General features: G+C 44.4%; 1 pseudogene; it reads left to right on the top strand.

Annotated features, from left to right (window-relative positions):
* Positions 1-304: 304 nt before the first annotated feature.
* On the top strand, positions 305-890 carry LOC102851987 (annotated as a pseudogene).
* Positions 891-16,484: the final 15,594 nt, after the last annotated feature.

Raw genomic sequence — 16,484 nt, 5'->3', positions numbered from 1 at the left:
TAGTGTGGCACACCATTTGAGAGGTGTATGAGGTCTGCTCAGTGAAAGCAGCATGTTTGACCTGGGAAAGGTGGTTACTTATTACCTTAACCACTGTGGGGGTAGTTAGGATGACTCTGAAGAGGTTGGGTGCATGCCGTTTGATAAGGCCAGCATCTCCTGGGACGACTCCAGCTGTCTGGTCTAGACTTTCAGGCAAGGGTCTGGGTAGGCAGTGGTCTACGTGTCCCTGGAGTAATTGTCTAAGGAGGGAAAGGTAAGGAAGGTGTGATGCTAAAAGAGGGGGGTCCAGCTGTTCTCCATCATGGCGCAGGATCAAGGTGTAAAAGAGAACTCCATGCGGGAGCTGCGCATCCGCAAGCTCTGCCTCAACATCTGTGTGGGCGAGAGTGGAGACAGGCTGACCAGGGCTGCCAAGGTGTTGAAGCAGCTCACAGGCCAGACTCCTGTGTTCTCCAAAGCTAGATACACTGTCAGATCCTTCGGCATTAGGAGAAATGAAAAAATTGCTGTCCACTACACAGTCCGAGGGGCCAAGGCAGAGGAAATCTTGGAGAAAGGTCTAAAGGTGCGGGAATACGAGTTAAGGAAAAATAACTTCTCAGATACTGGAAACTTTGGTTTTGGGATCCTGGAGCACATTGATCTTGGGATCAAATATGACCCCAGTATTGGTATCTACGGCCTGGACTTCTATGTGGTGCTGGGTAGGCCAGGTTTCAGCATCGCAGACAAGAAGCACAGGACAGGCTGCATTGGGGCCAAACACAGAATCGGCAAAAAGGAGGCCATGCTGCTGGTTCCAGCAGAAGTATGATGGGATATCCTTCCTGGCAAATAAATTCCTGTTTCTATCAAAAAGGCCGATAAAATGTTTTCACAAACTGTAAAAAAAAGGGAGTCCAGTGGGTTGGTTATGGCTCAGCAGAAATAGATGGCTGTACATCAAATCAAAGGGTCTCAGAAAGGATGATGAGTGGGGTTTTGCTTGGATACAGGCTAAGGCAACAGGAAGTAAGTTGCTGCTTTAACAGTTTATGAAAACTAAACTGCCTAATGGTAATCTTCAGAGGTCATATAAACACGATGTGGTCTGGATTAGGCATAGGTTGGTCAGATAGGGAGGAAAGTAAAGAGCTCATATCTTCAAGGACTTCAGGGCAGCCATGGTCATGAGCCCAGGTGTCTACTGGAAGTAGGGTAGCCGGGTTGAGGGACAGTGATTGAGAGGTTAATATCAGGGTTCTCAAGAAAAAGTAGATGGAGCTCCTGTATCCACCCAGGGGGAAATAAAGATAGGAAGTGATGGGAAAGCAGGTCTCCAAGTCTATGGCTACAGAAGACTTGCAGAGGACTTCTTGGGATGAGTTTAAGCGCCTTTTTAGTGAGGAGAGCTGCTGCTGCTAGGGATCACAAGCACGCTTGTCATCCTTGGGTGGTGACATCGAGCTGCTTAGAGAGGAATGCAATGGGGGTACAGGTGGGTTCAAGAGGCTGAGCCAAGACAGCAGCAATACCCTGTTTGTATCAGTGTATAGATGGAAAGGTTTAGATGGATTTGGTAACGCGAGGGGTGGAGACTGTAAGAGGAGATGCTGGAGCTTGAGGAAAAGCTTTTTTTTTTAGCAATGTGACCAATTAATTATAATTAGATACAGTTCCATTCATGACACCAGTTACTGAAGGGAATAGGGAAAGGATGATTGGTTGGACTATCCCGGTCTCCAGGAATATCAATTATATGTAGTAAAGAAGATACATTCTCAGGCATGGCTGAGTTGGGCTGAGTCCCAAGTAAAGCACCTTGTCATCTATACCCAGATTCAAGAGGAGTATGAAGAAGCCCTAGGAGAAAGATGTAGAGGTTCCCACTCTCCAGGCTTCTGGAATTGCTTCTTACCCAGAGTGGGGCACTAGGACCTACCCCCACCATGACCCCAAGGAAGGACCCGAAGGATCTCTTCTGATCTTCAGGTGCCCAGTTTGGATGCATCCATCTCAAGAGCCACTTGGCTTGGAAATGATGAAGGGGTCTAGCGTGACTTTTCAAATAGGTGGGGATTCTTTGCCAAAGCATAGAGGTAGCCTCCCATGGCTCCAGCTGATACAGTGGTGTGAGAGACAAAACAGTTAGCTGAAGATTTCTGAAAGCATCCTTTTCTTGATTTCTGCCAATTGAAAATGTGTTCCAGCCAATGACGTTTGTAGAAGTCAGTGTATCCACCAAGTCCACAGAGAACAATGTTAGTTAGGAAGAGGGCGTGGTTAGGATAGAACTGGACTTGTTTGGCCTTCTTGTTCATGTCCATCTTGTTGGCACAGTACAGGTCCATGTAGTGCTGGGTTTGGCTGGACATCTTCTCTGTGCATCCAAGTATTCTGGAGACAAGGAAGTAGAGCATCTGGTAAGAGAGGTAATAGCCTGAGTAGTCACGTGCGGTGGCCAGTCTCCTACAGAAGTCTGAGTAGCTGCAACTCTTCCTGCTACTAGTCCCTTTCTCCAGAAGTTGCCCTATGCAGTTTTCCTTGATCTGCTTCAGTTTGGTGTCTCCATACTGGACAAACTTGCAGGTAAGAGAAGTTTTAGTATGGGTCCAGGCCTGAGGAAGCTTCCAGAACCCTGGCTTGTTGGTGGGCAAGGAACACTTCGAGGTCAGCAGCTTCATCTTCAGGAATAAGATGGAACTGTTGGTGAGGACCTCCAACTTCTTAGACAGTATTCCTGCATATTGGCTCAGTGGCTGCAGCTGTTGATTTTTGGCCCAAGTCTGAGGAAGGCTTTTTAACTATCTGGGGTGAATCTAGGGGTCCTTGTGAGATGGTTTTTGCCACATCATGAAGAGGTTTTGTTAGTAAGGAAAAGTTGGGAATCTAGTGTCTAAGGAAACCGATAAAGCCAGGAAAAGAGGGGATTTATCAGCAGTTTTAGGTGTTTGGAGGTTTTCAATGACTTGGCAACTGGGGGGGGGGAGGGCGGTCAATTGAAAATTGACAGTATGTGACTGTGGGGAGGGTCAGTTGGGCCTTGGAGGAGGATATCCTGGATCCCTTGGAGGCCACGAAGTTAAGAAGTAGAGCAGTGTGAGTTCATGAAAGTTCATATGAGGGGCTACACAATAAAATATCATCACCATATTGCAAGGAACACTAGGGGATAAGAAGCTTATTGGAAAGTAGGTGAGTAACAATGGGTTTTAAACCTCTGCCGTGTTGTGCAGAGATAGGAAATTGGGGTCTAGCAGGAAAAGAGAAGGGGTCTTTCAGAGTAACAAAAATAGGCTGATGGTGGGAGGCTACAGCTAGAGTGAAAAGATCCCATACAAAGGGGTTGACCACGTGTGGTGGTAAAGGTGTTGTAGAAGGGGGTTCAGAGGCAGAGTCCTAAGGAGAATAGAACTAAAGGCTGGTCAGGCAAACCAGGTTTTCTTGACTCCCAGTGAAACACAGCTCCAAGTTTAGACAGGAGGTCTCTACCTAGCAATGGAGTTGTGCATGTAGGGATAATTAGAAAGGAATGGATGAGTACTCATTTGTCAAAGGTAATGAGGAGGGGTTGAGCGGTAAAAGGCTTTAAAGGAGGCCATCAATTCCCATTACTAAGACCTGCGAAGGGAAAACAGAACCTGAAAAGGTAGCCCCCATGTCAACCAGTAAGGAAACTGACTTACCTTTTACTTGAAGGATTACCCTGGCCCCTGCAATGATGATGGGGGTTGTTGAACCTGGGCATCTTCAATCTTCAGCAGCTAGGCCTAAGAGGTCGGCCCGAACGGGGACCAGGTTTGATGAAGCGACTACCTGACCATGGCTAGGCACCGAAGGGCAGTCAGCCTTCCAGTGGCCCTGTGTACCACAGATAGAGCAAGACCATATCAGAGAGCGAGGTTAGGGCAGCAGTTAGCCCAGTGACCCTCTGTGCCACATGTGAAGCATGCACCAGGAGGTAACAGCTCCTTGAATGAGGAAGTGTTTTCTGACCACTCCCTGCTGCTGCTGCCACTGCCTGTAGGGCAGCTATGAGGGCTTAGATCTGCAGATTCACTTTCTGATGGGCATGAGTCTCCTTATTAGCCTCTGCCTGTTCCTTTCAGGCATTAAAAACCTTAAAGACTATGTTACCAGGTCTCAAATAGGTGTTTGGGCACCCTCCTTAGCCTTTTTACTTTCTTTTTTATATTAGGGGCTGATTGAGTGATAAAATGAGTAGCTAGGACAGTGGCCTTGTTGTGGAGGTAGGTAATTGTACAGGGTTTTTAATGTCTGCAATAGTAAGTCAGCAGAGGGAAAAAAGGTTGCTAAAAATCTCAAGACAGAATGACACATATTAGAGTCCAGAGTAAAGTAAATTCTTTCTACTGGCAATGTCTATTTTAAAGAGACAAGTTTGTATATCATTTCTTTTTTTAAAATTTTTGTTATTTTTTTAATGTGTGTACCACCAAATTCGATCTGACTGGTACAGGAGGAGACTGTCCCTCCTTCAGCAGAGCGTCTGGTGGATTTTAAAGGCTCACCTCTGGGATTGCAGTGCAGCTTCTTGCCACTAGGCCACCAGAGCGCTCCTGTATATAATTTCCAACAGCTATCTTTTAAGTTAAGTTTTTCAATTGATAATTTTAAAATATACAGAATGTATGAGCTTTAAACTAGTATTATATTAAACTTAAAACAAAAAGGAAGAGATAAATTTGAAAAAAATTCAGTTCTGAACTCTGGCTGAAAAATTTACAGTGGGTAGAAAATGCTTTAAAAAAAAAAGGAAATAAAATTCTTAAACCTGTTTAGTAAAAGAGAAAGAAGGGTGTTGTTAGACAGGATTTATATTTTATAGGGATTGGTTGACTGAGTTTTGATAGAGGGTAATATGCTGGAATGGGGTAGGGAGCGGGTTGGAAGGAAAGAAGAGAGGAGCATAGGAGTTTGATTCCTTTATCTGTGATGTTTAGTATTGACGCTAAGGGAGGCTAAGTGGGATTATTTACTGGGTGGGGTCAGAAAAAGGAGAAAGATGATATTTTATCTGCAGGTTAGGGTTGGAAAAGGAAGGTGATGTTTTAGTTTCAGAAGATTATTTTTTTAATAAACTGAAAGGTTAGTTAAAAATTTTGGCTGAAGTTTTAGGCTGTGTCTGGAAGAGGCCAGCATATCGCCCATGTAACATTTTGCAGTGTAACATCAGTCTTTTCCCATCTTAATAAATTTACTACAATTGATGTAATATAAAAATTTTAAAACATTTCATTGTTTCTTTTCAAACTCATTATTTGCAGGTATTATAAACTAAAGCAAATAAAATTCACTTCCCCTCAAGTGTTCTACAATTTACTACACACTTTTAAATTTAGCTTTTACTATTTTTTTATATTCTGGCACAAGCAGACATTCTGATTTAAAGCAAAATTACTTTCATTTTCCCTCTTAAACAAAAACACACAAGCTTATTACTAGTTATTTTACTTTCCCTCTTGAATCTCACACTATGCTAAAACTTTCAAATTTTATTCTCAAGGTGGCTTGTGCTTAGTAGACTAGATATACTAAGTTATTTCACATGTGTTCACTACCTCAAAATGCTACATTTTAATAACTGCGATATTTTTAATTGGCTCAGAAATAGTATGGTTTGATTTCACTTGGTAAAGTTAATATGATTTAAAAATATAGATACATAAAAAAACAAAAAAATAGATACATATATGTATATACGCACATAACTTACACTTTTTAAATCACGGAAGAACAATACTTTTCAAAGTAAAGAAATAAATATAAATACAAATACTAAAAGTTACTTTATGGTGGGCTAAGAGAACCTGCACAGGTTGGCAGGTCTTACAGAGAGATATGGGAACAAAACTGAAAGAAAGCTTAGATGTGGTTTCTGACCATCTTTGAGTCCATTGGCAGAAGCTGTGAAGATGTCAAGGGTATTAAAATGAAAAGTCCCATTTTTAGACTATTGAGAATTGTTACCTAGCTGGAATTGCAGCAATGATTTGTTACAGTAAAAGATTAGTCTCTCCCAGAGGTATGTGGTTCGAATCCACCAGATACTCTGCTGGAGAAGGAGGGACAATCTCCTCCTGTACCAGTCAGATCTGATTTGACGGTCACACATAAAAATAAATAAAAATTTTAAAAAATTAAAAATAAAAAAAGATTAGTCTCTTGGGGTAAAGGTCCTCAGCCAGGCTCAAGTTTTAAAGATAAGCAAACATTTGACTACCTATGGTGTTCAGGTCTGTGGGTGAGGACAGCCAGGATCTCAGAGCAGCCTCTGAAAGCTAGAAGCCTCAGATTCTGGGAAAGGCTGAAAGATGGCGTGGGCATCCCCTATCACAATCAGTAGCCTGGAAGCACAAGGTGGGCTCCCTAATGCAGGCCTGCGATTTTTGGAAATATTGGATATATGTACAGACAGGAGTCCAATGCGGATAGACCTGAATCCCAAGGGAGTTCAAAATGCCTGGAGGCAAAATTCCTGGGGTCTGAATGAACAGTGCTTGGGAAATTTTATGAGCAGATGGACCTTTCTGAAGGAAAATTCTTTTCTGAGTCAGATGTCTTTTCTGAGTCAGAAAAGGGATCTGAGAGTGCAGAGGCAGACATCAGAAGAATATGTCAGGAGACTAGGAAGAGGCAAAAGTCATAAGAATAGGGGCAAACTTCTTGATGGGAAGAGGTGCCAGATAACTCCCAGTAAAGGCTCTTCTAATAGAGGTAGCAGTGGATAGGAAGAATGAGGAGTTCAGGGAAAGTGGACAGTACTGACAACTGGACATAAACACAAAATTAATGGAAATAGACAACAAAGGGTCTTTCCGCTCAGTCCATTCAGGTGTCCCTCCAGCCGTATGTCTCGCAGAGTAAAAGTGTGTCTTAGCAATAGGATACTTGAATCAAGCCCAGGCCTGGTTGAGGTCCCTAGAGGATCCCCTAAATTGCCACTAAGTCATAAAACAATAACACAGGACCGCGGGTGGGAACCCAATCAAACTCCATGGCTTCAGAGTCGTGTCAACCGTGGAATCTCTTCACAAGTATTCAAAGCATTCAGTCAACAAGCATACACACAAAAGGGGAGAAGAGGAGAGAAACAAGACCATTTCTGCTCAAAGTCTCAACACTGTGCGAGCTGAGAGGTTCAAAAGAGAGAGAATGAAGAGCGCCACACTCACCCCAAAAGAAGGCGGGGTGCAATATGTCTCAACTCCTCTCCCAGGTTTTGCACACCAGGATGTTAAGTCTTCCCACTGGACATAAGGCCAAAGATTCAAGGAAGGAACTAGAGAAAGAAAGGAAGCTAAAGAAATTGTATGAAAGGATCTCCCAGGTGGAATTCCTTGGTCTGCAGAGAGAGAAACAGGCAGAAGGACAGACCAGGGAAATACAGTCCAATATAGACATTTTTTAAGTAAAAGGTAAAGATGAGAAAGATACTATTCAAAACCAATTTAAAAATTATCGAAGGAGTATAATTCCGATCATCACAAAATATTACTGAATAATTTGAAATAAAACAATATTAATAATTGTGTGTATGATTTTTTTCCTTGCTTTCTTTTTTATATGAATATTTTTAATGAGAAGAATGCGACTGGATGACATTTCTGGGTTTTTTTACATCATTAACCTACTGTCATCCAGTCTTCTCTGACACAGGTTACTGGGGTGGTAAATCTTGCCAGTAGCTGACTGCTTCATTGTTCTACCTGAGAGCAGCTGATGGGTTTGAACAGCCAACCTCATGGTTAGCCCAATACTGTGCCACCGGAAAGTTCACTCTGGTGGCATTATAGCGCCACAGAGGCATAACTGAAGTACAATGAACTGCGTGCTTCCAGGGCTTCATGTACATAGGGAAGTTGCACAATGAATAAGGAAGACTGGCAAAGAATTGACACCTTTGAATTGCTGTGTTGGTGAGAAACACAGCTGTACCATGTACTTCCAGATGAACAAGCAAATCTATCCTGGAGAAAGTGCAGCCAGAGTGCTGCTTAGAAGCAACGATGGTGACACTTTGTTTCACACATTTGGGCTTGTTATCAGGAGGGGTCAGACCCTAATGAAAACCATCATGCTTGGACAAGTAGAAGGTCATTCTTCTGGAGACGCTTCGTAGATGCATTCAAAATGGTCCAGCTTCCACTCTAGTCCTATTGATTCTGTAGATGGTAGATCAATCTTTAGTTAAATGTGAAACTAGAATGTGCATTTCAAGTTGGGTATTTGTGTACAGTTTATTCATTCTTATTATGAAATGATAAGAACACAATGGATAATTAAAGTCTCTATATATAAAAAAAAACCAAACAAAAACCAAAATGGTCCAGCGTCTGACCTACGGGCATAGTCTGTTCTATAACACTGTCTCTAACAAAACTAAGCTGTCTTGAACACCTGGTAATAGAACAGTTTACCTTTACATCAAGAAGGTTAGGAAAGCATCAAAATCTGCAGGTAGTGTGCGCTCAGGCTGACTAAGAGAGGATTGTGCTGTGAGACCTCAAGTGCTCATGAGGTTGTCAAAAACAACAAAAAAAAAGTGTCAACAGAGTTTATGGTGATTCTGTGCTAAGCGTGTCCGTGACAGGATTCTTGTTGAGGAGCGAAAAAACTACTGTGAATTATTGAAGGCACAAGCACAAAGTTGGAGAGCAAAATAAAAAAAGGCACCTTTCTAAGAAATAAAATAACTTTTTGTTGTTGTTGTTGTTGTTAAAAAAAAAGTAGAAAGCCAACAAAAAAGAGGGAACTCGTTGAGCTCTGATGGCCTAGTGGCAAGGAGCTGCACTGCAATCTCAGAGGTGTGCGGTTCAAATCCACCAGATGCTCTGCTGAAGAAGGAGGAACAATCGTCTCCTGTACCAGTCAGATCCGATTTGACGGTACACAGATTAAAAAAATAATAATAATAATAAAAGAGGGAACTCATCAAGAACATAGATTGACATGGTGACTGCACAATGGTCTTAAGCTTAAGCACAGCTGAGACTGTGAGGCTGGCACAGGACTGAGGAGAGCACTGTTCTGCTGTATCTAAGGTCACTAAAGACAGAGCCAACAATACCCAACAGCCCCAACAAACTGCATCTGTTTATACAGTCAGGTCAAATTTGACATATACGTGGTAGACACAAAATCAGGGGAAATGCCGTTGGACTTACCCGACAGCTTTATACAAAGTAAACTGTGGTTAGTGGATTCTTATTTTTCTCCTTTACTTCCTTTATAATTGGTGGGCTAGGCAATCTTCATTTCTAACGGATCTGACAGCTAAGGTCCGTAGTTTCTATTTCTCCATCATCTTTATAAAGTTATTCTGTCAGGTCTTGAGTTAAAAAACAAAACAAAACCCTGAGGCAGTCTCTCTCTCTGTCTCTCTCTCTCTCTCTGTAAACATAACCTTTAGTTTCATTTTTGGGGTTTTTAAATTTTTATTGTTGCACATTTTCTTCCTCCCCCCACCCCCAGCCCTTCCCTTGTTCCAGCAATGCATCAGTAAGCACTTCAATTTCTCTTCTCTTTCTGAAAGCAAAGCTATACCTGCATATCACAGGTTAATGAGGCTTCTTCCAATCCTAATGCTCTTTCCTTCTTCATATAGTCCAGCATCTTGGATTCTTCGCTCAGCATGTTGTTGTTGTTGTTATGTGTCGTTGAGTTGTCTGCGACTCATAGTGACCCTGTGTACAAGAGCCCTAAATCCTACTCTATCCTGTGCAGGATCTTATTGTCTCTGACACACCTACCCCCATTACCCCAGTTACTGAATCAATCCATCTTATTGAGGGCTTTTCTCTATTGTGCTTTCCCCCCACCCTTCCAAGCATGACGTCTTTCACCAAGGACTGGCCCCTCCTTGCAACATGTCCGAAGTATGTCAGACAAAGCTTCAGAATCTTTGCCTCCAAGGAGCAGTCTGGTTTCACCCTCTGTAGGACAAACATACTTTGGAAATGTTGCAAGGTGGGACCAGTCCTTGGAGAAGGACATCGTGCTTGAGAGCATGGAAGGACAGCGCAATAGAGGAAGACCCTCCATGAGATGGATTGATTCAGTCACTGCGGTAATGGAGGTAGGTGTGTCAGAGATGGTAAGTTGGCACAGGATAGAGCAGGATTTAGGGCTGTTGTACATAGGGTCACTATGAGTCACAGGCGACTTGACAGCCCATAACAATGACAGGACAAACCTGTTCATTTTCTTAGCAGTCCATGGTTTACTCAATACTCTTCCTCAACACCACAGCTCAAAGTCATCAATTCTCCTATCATCCCTAGTCATTGTCCAGCTTTCTGATGCATAGCAAGTAATTACAAAGACCATGGCCTGTATCAGGTGCACCTTAGTCTCCATATTGACATAGTTGCTCTTCAGTACTCTGGAGAGGTCTTTGACAGCAGACTTTCCCAATGCAATACATCTTTTCATTTCCTGGCTGCTGGTGCCAAGAGCACCAAGGGTGTGAGCCAAGCAAACTAAAGCTGTTAACAATCTCAATCTCTTCACCATCTATCATGATGCTGCCAATCAGCACAGTGGTGAGATTCTTTGTTTTCTTGTTATTGAGCTTCAATCCATATTGAAGACTGTAGTCCTTGACCTGCAAGTGCTGAGGCTACAAGTGCTTCAGGTCCTCCTCAGTTTTAGCAAGCAGGATTATGGCCTCTGCATAACACAGCATAACTCAGCATACAGATGGAATGAGCATGTTGAAAAGCTGCAACTGTAATGCATGCCTCTCCTGATTTTAAATCACACAGCGTCCCCATGTTTTGTTTAAACAATTGTCTTTTGATTTATATTACAGATTCTGTGTGTGCAAAATTAAGTGGTCTGGAATTCCTGTTCTTTGCAATGCTATTAATAATGTGTTGTAATCTACATAGGTGAATGCCTTTGCACAGTCAGTGAAATAAATGTGAACATCATCTATTCTCTGCTTTTAGCCAAAATCCAGCTGACATCAGGAACAATATCTCTCATCCTTTTTCTGAGTCCAGATTGAATTTCTGACAGTTCTCTGTCGATATACTATCCCAACCATTTCTTTTTTTTTTCTAACCATTTCTTAACAATCATATGAAACCTTTCCTTACATGTGATATCGATATTGTTGTATCATTTCTGTGTTCTGTTGGAGCACCTTTCTCTGGAATAGGCACACATATTGATCTCTTCCAGTTGCTTGGCCAGGAAGCTGTCTTAAAAATTTCTTAGCACAGATGAATGAGTGCTTCCAGCCTTGCAGCTGTTTGTTGAAACATCTCAACAGGTATTCCTGGAGCTTGTTTTTCACCAATATCTTTAGAGCTGCTTGGACTTCTTTCTTGATCCTATACTATCTCCAGAAATGGTTAGACATCAATCAATTTTTTAACTATATTTTAAAAATTTTTATTGGTTTCCATGATCAATTTTTTTTCATGATCAAGATTTTCTAGAATTACTGTATATATGTCTTCATTTTCTGCATCCTGCATCATTCAGTATTTGGCCCATAGGATCTTTCAATATTTTAACTCTATGCTTTAACCTTTTCTGCAGTTCTTTCAGCTTGAGAAACACCAACACTTGTTCCCTTTTGATTTTCTATCTCCAGATATTCACACATTTCATTATAATACTTAATTTACCTTTTTGAACCTTCCTTGGACATTATCTGTTCAGCTCTTTCACTTCATCATTCTTCCACTCACTTTAGCTACTCTGGTTCCAGAGCAAGTTTCAGAGTCTCTTACAACATTCATTTCTTTGAGTTTTTTCTTCTGTTTTTTCAATGACCTTTTCTTTCTTCATTCATGTCCATAAAAGCCAAAATCTAACCTTGAGTATATCCCACTTGAATTTTAAATTATCTCAAGAATATGTTTAATATTTTAACTATTAATTACTAAATTGAGTCAAATGAGTCGTGGGATAACATACAGGACATTATATATGATGAAAGCAAAAGTCATTAGTAAGATGGTAAGTAAAGATAGAAAAGACCAAAATCAATGTCAGAAGGATTCTGAAACTTGTTCCAGAACAAAGAAAAGCTAAGGAGAATAGGATAAATGATGACAGAAGAGAGCTGGAAAAAAAAGATTTCAAAAGGAAGTTAAGACTTTGCCAACACTGAAGTTGTCAAGGATCTCATTTTACCTGGATCCACAGTCAACATCCATGGCAGTGAAGAAATCAAACATCTTTCACTGGACAAATCTACTGCAAAGGCCTCCGTCAAAAGCTCAATGGGAAAGATGTCACTAAGGTGCTCCTGACCTTCGTCATGGTATTTTCATTGCTTCAGATGCATGTGTGAAAGCTGGACAATGAAGAAGGAAGACCAAAGAAGATTTGATGCCTTTGCATTGTGGTGTTGGTGAGGGATATTGAGTCAGAAAGGGACGGATGAAAGGTCAAGCAGATATGTCCTGGGAGAAATGCAGACAGCACACACCTTAGAAGCAAAGACGATGAGACTTGATGATATTATCAGGTGGAGAAAGACATCACACTTGGTCAAGTAGAAGCCAAGTCAGTGGAAGAGCACGATTCTCAATGAGATGAATTGACAGAGAAGCTGAGACAGTGGGTTGGACACAGCAGCGGTGCTGAGGATGGTGCAGGATCAGGCAGGCCTTCTTTGTATTGAACATAGGTTCCCTATGACTTGGAGCCAACACAATGGCAACTAACAACTACAAGAGCACTCTGCAGACAACCACTCAGTTATTAAAAAAAGAGAGAGAGAATAACATATACATGATGAATCAGAACAGTATGACGAACAAAATGATTCAGACATAAGAGATAACATGATGCATAATTACAGTTACATGATGTTCTAGAAAAGGCAAAACTAATCTGTGATGATAAAGATCTAAATAATGATTTCTTCTATGATGAGGATATAGGCTAGAAATTTTTTAAAGTGATGAACCTTTAGCAGGGCCATGGACACAAAGGTACATGTAAAAATGGAATTTCATATTAATAATGATGGAGGTGTTATGCTGAATGTATGCTATTCTTCAGTAAGTAAAAGAAGCTTCTAGGGTGTCCCCCAAAGTGAGGAGTCTCTTGGCAAATGGCAGCTGTACCCCAGTGTTCCATTCACCTCACCCTGCAGGAGTTGAATATGCTCTCTGTTCTCTGCTCAGAGGCAGAAGTGGGGTTTCCCAGGCCAGAAACTAACTGGTCACCCCCACAAGGATTCAGAGCCTGGCGGAGGAGCAAGGCCAAGCAGAGGACTCACACCCTTCTTGAGGCCCTACAGAGCTGCCATTGGCCCCTTTCATTGCTACTTGCTTCCCAGAACTAGCACCACTTTGGCACTACGTGGTTCTCAATGAGGAGTGGCTGTAACAAGGCCTTGGGACCCCTTGCATAGCTCCTCTGTAGATGCCTGCATTGGGCATGTGCCCCAGGCTACTCTTCCGGGGCTCCTCTGCTGGTCCATCAATCAGGGGACGGAAGCTCCTGCCTGAGGAGACCCTGTACAGAGAGGCAGCGGGGTCCCTACCAGAGCTGTCAGAAGTGATGAGGGTGTGTGTGTATATGCACACTCATGTCACGTCTAGGAGGGTATCTGTGCATGTAATGGGGAGGGAAGGCAGTGATGAGAACATGCACTTTACTACCACCCGACTTGGACTGGAAGCTTGGAGCCACCAGGATCTCAGGCAAATGACAGCTTCTCTGAGCCTCAGTTTCCTCATCTGCAAAAGTAGGGTGATTCCAACAGCACTGACCTCACAGGATTGTTTGGGGCACCTTGTTCATGATCAGCCATCAGGAAATGTCTGTCCTGTCCTGTGCCTCAGTTTCCCTCCTGAACACAGGAGGAGGCTGGAGCCTCTGCTGTTCTAGGTGTACAAGGCCACTGACACATTAAGAAGGAAGAGACTGAATGACTGCCAGAGCAGGAGCTGGGAGCCATATTTGAAGGCACAGACCTGGGTGGGCTCTAGAGACGGAAGCCGCAAGGTTCGGGCAGGTCTTGTATGGCCCAGGACCCAGGAGGACTCATGGCTGGAGTCTCAGGCCCCACTGCACCCTGCCAGCAGCTGGGAGGCCCTAGCTTTCAGGTGCCTGAACTCCATTGTCTCCCCTCCACCCTGGCTCCTTGTCCTATTGAAGGAAATATGTGGGAGGGCTCTGCCCTCTAGTGGCCGCTGGCAGCCAGGGCTCCTGGTCGTTAGGAGATGTCAGTATGTTTCCTGGTGCCCACTGCACAGGAAGGAGCCCATTTCACAGAAGCTGACGCTGAGGCTGCTCCTGGGACCTGGCACACAGGAGTATGCATCTTTGAGCATTTTTGGAGCCCTGAAGCCCCATTTCAGATATGACCACCCCAGGTTCTAGGTGGCCTTGGTGAAATCTTCCCACCCCCAACCCCCCACCCCAAATCTGAGTTCAGAAAGAGAGAGGCTTGGTTGAGGCCTAAAGCCAGTCATGGTGAATGGTCAACATGAGCATGACTGAGCTGGACAGGGGACAGGAACAGAGAGTGAGTCCCTGAGCTCTGGGTGGGGTGTGCCTCTTCCCTGATTGGAGGGGGATTGTCTACACACATTTTCCATTGCAGCTCTATCACGAGACTGTGGCAGGTGCTCATGGCGGGGAGCATCACAGGAGGGGGGAGCAGGACCTAAAGTTTGGTACAAAAAGGGCTTTGTTCTCTCCCTCCCATCGTGGCCCCAAGTGGAAAGAGCCGGAACAACAGTGGTGGTGGTGGTGGTGGTTGTTGTGTGCCCTCAGGTCTGAGCCGACTCAGAGCTGAGTTGGGTTTTTAGAGGCAGTACATCAAACAGGGGGAGACTGTCCATCCCTCTCCCTCGGTGGATTCGAACTGCCTTTAGGATTGCTGTGCCGTTTGTTACCACCGGGCAGCCAGAGCTCTAAGGGAGAGAAGGGGAAATGAAGGTGACATTCTGCCTCTTTAGGAAGGTCCTCTAGGTTCTCTCTCTGCCCAGAGAGGACGATCCCAAGGGAAATACGGTGAACCCAGAGGGGAAGCAAGTCTTTCTCGTACACGGGTGGGTCGTGAGCTGAGGCTGGGACCGAGCCTGCAGGGGCTCAGGAGTCCCCCAGCCTCCATGCCTCTCCTGCCAGGCCTTTCATCCTCAGGTCTGAAAGCTTGTAGAGAATGTGGATTTGGTGGTGAAGGGGGTGGATTTGCCTGCTGTGTGAGGCAGCTGATATTTGGGGGAGAAAGAGGCCAGCGACAGCCAGCCAGCCATAGGACAAGGCCCTGGCTCAATGTGCATGGATCTGTGCACATGAAGCTCAGAGGGAGGCCCCGTGCAAGCCCACCCACCCACAGGAAACCCTGTGCCTCCAAGGGAGGGGCCTTCCCAGGAAGCCAGGTGCCTCTAGGCTCTGACAAGGACATCAGAGGGACAGCCCCTCCCAGCCTTTTCCCACTTCCTGCTCCCAATTAGCACTAATTAGACAAATGGGAGAACCTACAGACCATGTAGTCAGCTCTACAGGCTCCTAGGGAGGCGGCCCCCCAACCCCATGAGGGCCCAGGTGAGCCAGGTGGGGGTGGGCCTTGGGGTTCTTGTCTCTATAAGGGGGAATCATGTGACAGGGGCACATATGCCAGGGTCCCCCATAGATGCTCTGAAAGAATGGAGTTTCCACCATGAGGGCTTGGCCAGAAGCAGGGGGAACCTATCAAGGTCCGTCTCAGCCTAGTTTTTGAGGTCTATTCACACCCCTTCTGATCTCTCTACCAATCCTCATTCATTCATTAAAGAATAAAGTATTTGTGGGATCTCCTCTGTGCCCTGGAACCCTAGAGATAGCTACATTAGGCTGAGTTGGTTAGAAGGGCATTGGTGGTCCTGCTGAGGACCCAGAACCTTGTCCAGGAGGCCAGAGGACACATGACCAGAGCAGGCCAGGGATAGCTGTCTTGAACACCACTCTCCCTGACCCCAAGGCCACGTGGAATCACCCACCAGGCTGGCTGAGGGTGAGCAGGGCTGTGTCCTGGAGAACAGAAATAAGTTGGTCACCCTCTTCAGTAAGGCTGTGTCCTCGTCCTCAGTGGTGGGCAGTGAGATGAGGCTGATCCTTGGGGACAGGGGAGAACTGGCCTTCAACAAGGGATTGGCTCTGGGACATGCAGGCCTGAACAATCTGGGCCTCAGGCTGCAGAGTCAGGGTCCCTTTGCTGATCACTACATTCTCAGGCCCTTATTCCTGAGCTGGAGGACAGGAAGAAGAGCCCATGCCCTGATCCAGTGCCAGTGTGTCCAGCCACCTCTTGCTCCCCGGAAGATCCCTACCAGGGAGACAGAAACTCTGCTCTGCTCTTCTTGTTCTGCCTCGGAGAGGAACCCAGGCAATTTAGTGTTGCTATGACGACGTACGCTTTCTTCTTCTCTATTCCGCAGACTGAATTTGAGTTGGAGATGAAATCCTGGTGAGTTGTGTGTTTAGAAAACACGTGGCCGCTTGGAGAGATCTATGTGTCTTCT

Source organism: Elephantulus edwardii, unplaced genomic scaffold (assembly GCF_000299155.1).
Source record: "Elephantulus edwardii isolate Elephantulus edwardi_28Jun2011 unplaced genomic scaffold, EleEdw1.0 scaffold00113, whole genome shotgun sequence".
In the NCBI taxonomy this organism is placed as follows: domain Eukaryota; kingdom Metazoa; phylum Chordata; class Mammalia; order Macroscelidea; family Macroscelididae; genus Elephantulus; species Elephantulus edwardii.
This window is presented reverse-complemented; position numbering and strand designations above follow the sequence as displayed.